The sequence below is a fragment of the Lasioglossum baleicum genome, unplaced genomic scaffold (assembly GCF_051020765.1).
Source record: "Lasioglossum baleicum unplaced genomic scaffold, iyLasBale1 scaffold0057, whole genome shotgun sequence".
NCBI classification, from domain to species: domain Eukaryota; kingdom Metazoa; phylum Arthropoda; class Insecta; order Hymenoptera; family Halictidae; genus Lasioglossum; species Lasioglossum baleicum.
This window is the reverse complement of record NW_027469117.1, coordinates 857,501-865,000: the sequence shown is the minus strand read 5'-3', so window position 1 is coordinate 865,000 and position 7,500 is coordinate 857,501. Positions and strand designations below refer to the sequence as shown.

The window sequence follows — 7,500 nt, the reverse complement described above, 5'->3', positions numbered from 1 at the left end:
GGAGGGAACCGATCTGTACTTTTTCCCTTAGTTTTTTGTTTTGGAGGACTTGCTCAAGGTCCTCCTTTGTTTCGGTCTCTATTAGAATTCCGGAGTTCCCGATTTTCTTCAGGTTCCGGATTCTTATTTTCTCTTCTGTCGGGTTTATAAACTCCGACAGTATCTTTTTTGTCTCGTCGCTATTCGAGATTGTACTACCCTTCGCGGGGTAGATTGCCACTGCTGGTTTCGACTGTTGGATTGCAGTCTTTTTGGCTATTTGCCTAGTTCTCTTATTTGCCTTAATTATTTCAGAGTATAATTGTGGTTTGGAGGCCGAAGCTTCCTCGCCACTACTCTGTTTCGTTTCTGCGATTCTGTCTATCTTTGCAGATAGTTCGTTGAATTTGTCCCTCCAAGTGATTTCATGGGATTTCTCTAGCTCAAGGAGTTTCTCCTTGAGCTCTTTGTTCTCTTGTTCTAGGGCATCCATTCCCTCGTTACGCTTTTTCAGTGTATGGTTTTCTTTGGTGAGAGCACTGGCCCTCATCAGGCTCTCTTGGTATTTTATTTTGGTCTCTTTTCTATCGTCTCTAATCCTTCTCGCACTATTCAGGATAAAGCCTAGATCAATGGCCTGATTTAGTAATGCATTATTTATTGACTCAAATTCCGGAATCAATGAATCGGGTATCATTATGTCGTTTAATATAAGGAAATTTCGCATTTCCATGTGCAGGTGCTTGAGTTTATAGTGATCTATGAGGTCTTCGTCCTCATCCTCAGCCTGCTGCTCCTTTTGTACTTTCTTTGGTTGCAACTCAGATTGACTGTCTGAGTCGCTGGAACGATCTTGCTTGTTCCTCTTCTTTTTCCCTTTTGTATTTGTTTCTTGAGCCTGCTGTAGTGTTTGGTCAGAACGCAGCTGCTCAGTGTTGCTCTCAAACTCCATTTCTGAGTTGTTTTCATTTTCGGAGATGTACTCGGACTCAGAGTCCAAGTTCTCCGGTGCTATGGTCGGTTCCCTTACAACCTCTTTCTCTTTTCTCACCTCCTTTTTTCCCCCGGCTTTCGTTACCTTCTCTCCACCTTCCGTCTTTTTGTTTGTTTTTTGTTTTTGGTTTTTAGATTTGTTCGAATTATTCATAGCTGTTCCCACGAGTCGGGACGAAAAAGTAGATAGGGACAGAGGGAATCTCGTTAATCCATTCATGCGCGTCACTAATTAGATGACGAGGCATTTGGCTACCTCAAGAGAATGATGGTTATTACTCCCGCCGAGATACTCGGCTAAAGAGTAATGTGCCGAACCATCATCCCCACACTTGGAGAGCCTCGAGGCAATACCTTCTCGGCAAGATCCTCGCTCCCCCCACTCTGGCTGTAAGTCCTCCTCCCAAGCACGCAGCGATTTACCGGACTTTCACCGGTGAGTATCCGCTTACAGGGGAGACCTCAACTCCCCCCGCTAACACTGGGGTCGATGCGAAGCCCTCCCACGAGTGGCGCGCGCACTTCCACCTACGACTTCCCCGGCGTGGGGCCCGGGCGGGGAAATGTCACCCGACTTCCGGGGGGATTCGGTGGTGGGTCCACCTTACCCAGTGTGCACCCGTCGAGATAGCCATAAGAAATAACTGACCGTCTCTAGGCGGAGCCTCTCCTTAACCCATAATCGCTTATCCCGTAGGATTCGCTTAGGGAAACGGTTGCTCTACCCCTCACAAATAAGGATCCGGTGTTAGGCGACCTGTAAACCTAACACCTTGGGTGTTACCCGCATATGTGCATGACTCTCTCTCTTATCATCAAGAGAGCCATGTTGTCATAGTTACTCCCGCCGTTTACCCGCGCTTTTTTGAATTTCTTCACGTTGACATTCAGAGCACTGGGCAGAAATCACATTGCGTCAACACCCGTGGGGGCCATCGCAATGCTTTGTTTTAATTAGACAGTCGGATTCCCCTAGTCCGTGCCAGTTCTGAGCTGAGCGTTGAATGGCGGCCGAAGAGGACGATCGTTCTAGACGAAAGCCTCGCAGCAAGGAAGATCCGCGGGAGGCCAAGGCACGGGACCGAGCTCGGATTCCCATCAATGTGTTCACCTCGCCCAGGCCCGGCACGTCAGCCAGACCCGCTTCCCGACCAAGCCCGACACGCCCCGCTCCTCAGAGCCAATCCTTATTCCGAAGTTACGGATCCAATTTGCCGACTTCCCTTACCTACATTAATCTATCGACTAGAGGCTCTTTACCTTGGAGACCTGCTGCGGATATGGGTACGAACCGGCGCGACACCTCCACGTGGCCCTCTCCTGGATTTTCAAGGTCCGAGGGGAAGATCCGGACACCGCCGCAACTGCGGTGCTCTTCGCGTTCCAAACCCTATCTCCCTGCTAGAGGTTTCCAGGGAACTCGAACGCTTATACAGAAAAGAAAACTCTCCCCGGATCTCCCGACGGCGTCTCCAGGTCATTTTGGGTTACCCCGACGAACACTCTTACGAGGGCCCGATTGGTAAGCGGTTCCGCTGCCGGGTTCCGGAATAGAAACCGGATTCCCTTTCGCCCGATGGGTGTGTGTTTATCATTTAATGATATTTTGCTCTCTCTTAGGACACCTCATCTACATAGGATTTCTCTTAGGGCTTAGGATCGACTGACTCGTGTGCAACGGCTGTTCACACGAAACCCTTCTCCACGTCAGTCCTCCAGGGCCTCGCTGGAGTATTTGCTACTACCACCAAGATCTGCACCGACGGCGGCTCCAGGCAGGCTCACGCCCAGACCCTTCTGCGCACACCGCCGCGACCCTCCTACTCGTCAGAGCTTCATGGAAGACGCGCCTTTAAAAAAAGCTAACGTCAACCTCACTTGCCGCTGACGGCGGAGTATAGGCGCGACGCTTCAGCGCCATCCATTTTCAGGGCTAGTTGCTTCGGCAGGTGAGTTGTTACACACTCCTTAGCGGATTCCGACTTCCATGGCCACCGTCCTGCTGTCTTAAGCAACCAACGCCTTTCATGGTATCCCATAAGCGTCGACTTAGGCGCCTTAACTCTGCGTTTGGTTCATCCCACAGCGCCAGTTCTGCTTACCAAAATTGGCCCACTTGGCACTCTGATCCAATATAATCTCGTGGCTTCATTGATCCAAGCAAGCCAGAGATCTCACCCATTTAAAGTTTGAGAATAGGTTGAGGTCGTTTCGGCCCCAAGGCCTCTAATCATTCGCTTTACCAGATGAGACTCGCACACGTTCATCAAAAGAGAACGAGCGAGTGCCAGCTATCCTGAGGGAAACTTCGGAGGGAACCAGCTACTAGATGGTTCGATTAGTCTTTCGCCCCTATACCCAGTTCCGACGATCGATTTGCACGTCAGAATCGCTACGGACCTCCATCAGGGTTTCCCCTGACTTCGTCCTGACCAGGCATAGTTCACCATCTTTCGGGTCCCAACGTGTACGCTCTGGGTGCGCCTCTTCTCGCAATGAGAACGAGACGCCCCGGGAGTGCGAGGCCGCATCGTGACGCGGCCCATCCTCCCTTGATCGACGCTAAGGTACGATCTTCACTTTCATTGCGCCTTTAGGTTTACATGTCCCAATGACTCGCGCACATGTTAGACTCCTTGGTCCGTGTTTCAAGACGGGTCCTGAGAGTACCCAAAGCAGTAGCGTCGCTGACCGGTAATTCAAAGCTTGGCCAGTCCGAGGACACCGCCTGCTAACAGCTGGTTAGGCCCGGAGCCGGCGCTAGGTCCGTACCATCCGGGTGACAAACTAACCGAGCTTGCGGCGGGCCTGACGCACACACATTCGAAAATGGATTGGTTGCGGCCCGATACCGTCAGAGTACCGTCACGCAGCCGGCCAGGCGATCGAGCGTCTGCCGTGTGCGCACGAAGGCGACACGACAGGCAACAACTCGAGCCGTAGACCGACACGCAACGGGTCGCGACGTTCTACTAAGGGAGAAGTGCACGACTACGCGACCGGAACATTTGCCGAAGATGGTGTACCCTCGCACTGGAACCACCGAAGTGGCCCATTACGGGCTATCTGCGCACCAACGGAAGCCAGCCTCGTCGACGATGAATCTCCCCATTCGATCTTTTGGGTTTCTCAGGTTTACCCCTGAACGGTTTCACGTACTCTTGAACTCTCTCTTCAAAGTTCTTTTCAACTTTCCCTCACGGTACTTGTTCGCTATCGGTCTCGTGGTCATATTTAGCCTTAGATGGAGTTTACCACCCACTTAGGGCTGCACTCTCAAGCAACCCGACTCTAAGGAGAGGTCCTCCCGAAACGCGTACCAGTCGCTACGGGCCTGGCACCCTCTACGGGTAAATGGCCCCATTCAAGATGGACTTGGACGCGGTTCGACGTCTCGGGATAAATTGACCCTCCTGAACACTACATTTCCCAACGGCAGAACCGCGGGATTCAGTGCTGGGCTAATTCCTGTTCGCTCGCCGCTACTAAGGAAATCCTTGTTAGTTTCTTTTCCTCCGCTTAGTAATATGCTTAAATTCAGCGGGTAATCTCGCCTACTCTGAGGTCGTCGTACGTGATACAAAATTTTGTGTGTTTCGGCCGAAAGAGCGTAAAAGTAGTACTCGCGAAAACGTACAAAGCACAAAAAAAAAAGAAAAAAAAAGAAAACGAAACAACACTACACGACAGAAGAGAGAAAAAGGTAAACAAAAAACCGATATATGCCTTATGCGCCACACCAAAGTGTCAATATAATTCTTTCTTCATCTCGTGTGTCGATCGGAAACTCTCGCTAGACGATCTGGCCGGTTAACTTTAACGTCCGTCGAAAAGAACTTTCGGGGACTGGACGACCGACAGATCGCGCGGTTCCGCACGAATCGACAATGAAGAAAAGAAAAGACATGGGGCGACCGACATAAAGGTTCTCATCATTGGATATACCTTTTCTCTCTCCGCGGTGCTGTTCCGTGCGTGAACACACAAGTGTGTCTTTTGCGTCGTGTGACAATCAAGTTCGAAATAAGCCTCGCCAATAGAGGAGTATACATATTATTAAAAAAAAAAAATAATAATACATATAACCCGGTGGGATTTCTTTTTCTCTCTACTTCTATATAATTGAACCAAAAACCACGGGGGTACAGAAACGTTGCGCACGAAACGATTTATCATCGATCAAACGCAAAACCAAATTAGAGACACGAGAGAAAGAGAGTAAGATCTCAAGACGCTCATAGGCCGTCATCAATACGATTCAACGCGAACGTGGCGATGGAATGGCAATCGCACAGATTAGCGAGGACACGTCGACGACGGGGAATAATTCCGACCCGATCAAGTACGACGTGCTCATCCCGCACATTGCTGCGCTTTGCTCCGCTGTCCATCGATCATCAAAGCGTTCGCGATAGAACGAGAGATCTCTTTCGTCTCTTCCCTCGAAGACTCGAAAAGGAATGTGTTTGTCGAAATCGCCGGCAACGACGACCCTCCGCCGTATGGCAATTATAACGTAGAGTTAAGAAACTCATCCACGCACAGGCATATTCTCTCCCTGGGGCTTAACATTGCCACACCACACACACTCTGTGTGCCACACAGTATTCTTTCTTTCTTTTATAATTTGTGTGTCCATCTCTGTAGTCTCGCGAGACTCTTGTAAATATACCTCTTTCGTATATACGCATCATTTCAGGCGACGTCGGGAGCGCGTTAAATGTTCATGAGTGGAAACGCTTCTTTCCGCAAGGCGAATCGTTTCGCAGAGAAGGTGAGAGATTTGGAGATCCTCGTCGAAGCGGTGCCTTACGGGCGGTCGTATTTTCAATACGACTCACGACACCGTAAAAACACTCACGCAAGTCCGAACGTAAGAAATACCAATCCCTACTTCGCCTCTCGTGGAAACTAGATATATATATATTTGTATGTGTTTATAAGACGCAATGCAAAAATTGGCAATTTTCACAGAACCGCGACAAACGCCGACGAAACGCCCATCATTCGCTCGTACGTAGCATCTTTGCAACCCGACTCCGAAACGCTCTTTGGCGCCCTCCAAAAATATATTTGGAGAGGTAAGCGACGGCGGGGACTTACAAGAGCAACGCAAGCAGTTTATGGTTACGTAAACGACCCTCAGCCAGGCGTGGTCCAGGAATTGTATCCGTGGACCGCAATGTGCGTTCGAAATGTCGATGTTCATGTGTCCTGCAGTTCACACGTTGACGCGCAATTAGCTGCGTTCTTCATCGACCCACGAGCCAAGTGATCCACCGTTCAGGGTAATCGTATATATTTTTGATTTACAAATCAATATATGTATCTGTCTCTTGTTCTGCGGTTCGTAAGAACGCATTGTACCTGAACGCTCCAACCAGCGCGCGAAGGAGATTCGTTCAGGCGTCGTTTTAAGGACGACACTATCGTCGTCCGTGGAAACGGAAAAAAAAAACCGTCAGATACGCAACACGTATCCGACGGCCGGGCGAACAGTACATTGAAAAACCGTTAACGTGGAAAACGCGGAGATGAATATATTCTCTGAAAACGACGGGGATCGTAGACAACCCGATACTGGATCCAGAGATGTAATAATATTCCTCTCCTCTTCACTTCCATTTCATTTGATGTGAGAACGGAGGACTTCACAGCCGGCTCTGGCAGCGGTCATTCGTCCCAAGCTCTCGCGATGCGCACTATTGGGCCACACGCACGGAGTAGGGTGTCAGACTCACGACTGCTTTAAAAGCGAGCTTCACGAGCCGGTCCACTTCCCGTATAAAACACATTTCCATAAAATGTTGGTGTGTGCTCGAGGTAACGATAAATTCCGATACAAGCGGACTCGCGAGCCGGCTCTGGCCGTAGGCGCGATCCCCGTTCTCGTCCCAAGCTCGTCTGCGCGCACTATTGGGCCACACAGAGAGTAGGGTGTCGTCGGGAATAATCGCGCCATTGGCTTTATAGCGAGCGTCACGGCCGGTCCTCTCGGAACACCGTTTTTCGTCGGAACGATATTACCATATTTTTATTTTATTCGACAGATTAGCGGACTCACAGCCGGCTCTGGCAGCGGTCATTCGTCCCAAGCTCTCGCGATGCGCACTATTGGGCCACACGCACGGAGTAGGGTGTCAGACTCACGACTGCTTTACAAAAGCGAGCATCACGAGCCGGTCCGCTCTGGCGAATGTATAATATTATAATAAATATACGTTCCGTCGTCAACGAACACCGCGTGCGGCGCAGCAACGTTTCGTGCTCTTGGTTATACGCGAACCCGATACAAATAGAGAGCGGGACTCACAGTCGGCTCTGGCAGCGGTCATTCGTCCCACGCTCTCGCGGTGCGCACTATTGGGCCACACGCACGGAGTAGGGTGTCAGACTCACGACTGCTTTAAAGGCGAGCATCACGAGCCGGTCCTTCGCGTCTCGTCTATCTTCACGATAGTTCGCGAACGATAACACAAACGCGTGCAACCGCGCGTTTACCACGGGTTACCCTGAGATTTTGTTTGT

At 50.3% G+C, this 7,500-nt stretch overlaps 1 non-coding gene and 1 pseudogene across 1 annotated transcript; both read right to left on the bottom strand.

Annotated features, from left to right (window-relative positions):
* Window positions 1-4,540, bottom strand: part of LOC143219683 (large subunit ribosomal RNA) — a 6,790-nt pseudogene extending 2,250 nt beyond the window's left edge.
* Window positions 4,541-6,108: 1,568 nt separating this feature from the next.
* LOC143219651 (5.8S ribosomal RNA) lies at window positions 6,109-6,263 on the bottom strand. The gene has a single exon (XR_013011417.1). It is a non-coding gene; the product is annotated as a 5.8S ribosomal RNA (ribosomal RNA).
* Between the last annotated feature and the right edge of the window lie 1,237 nt (window positions 6,264-7,500).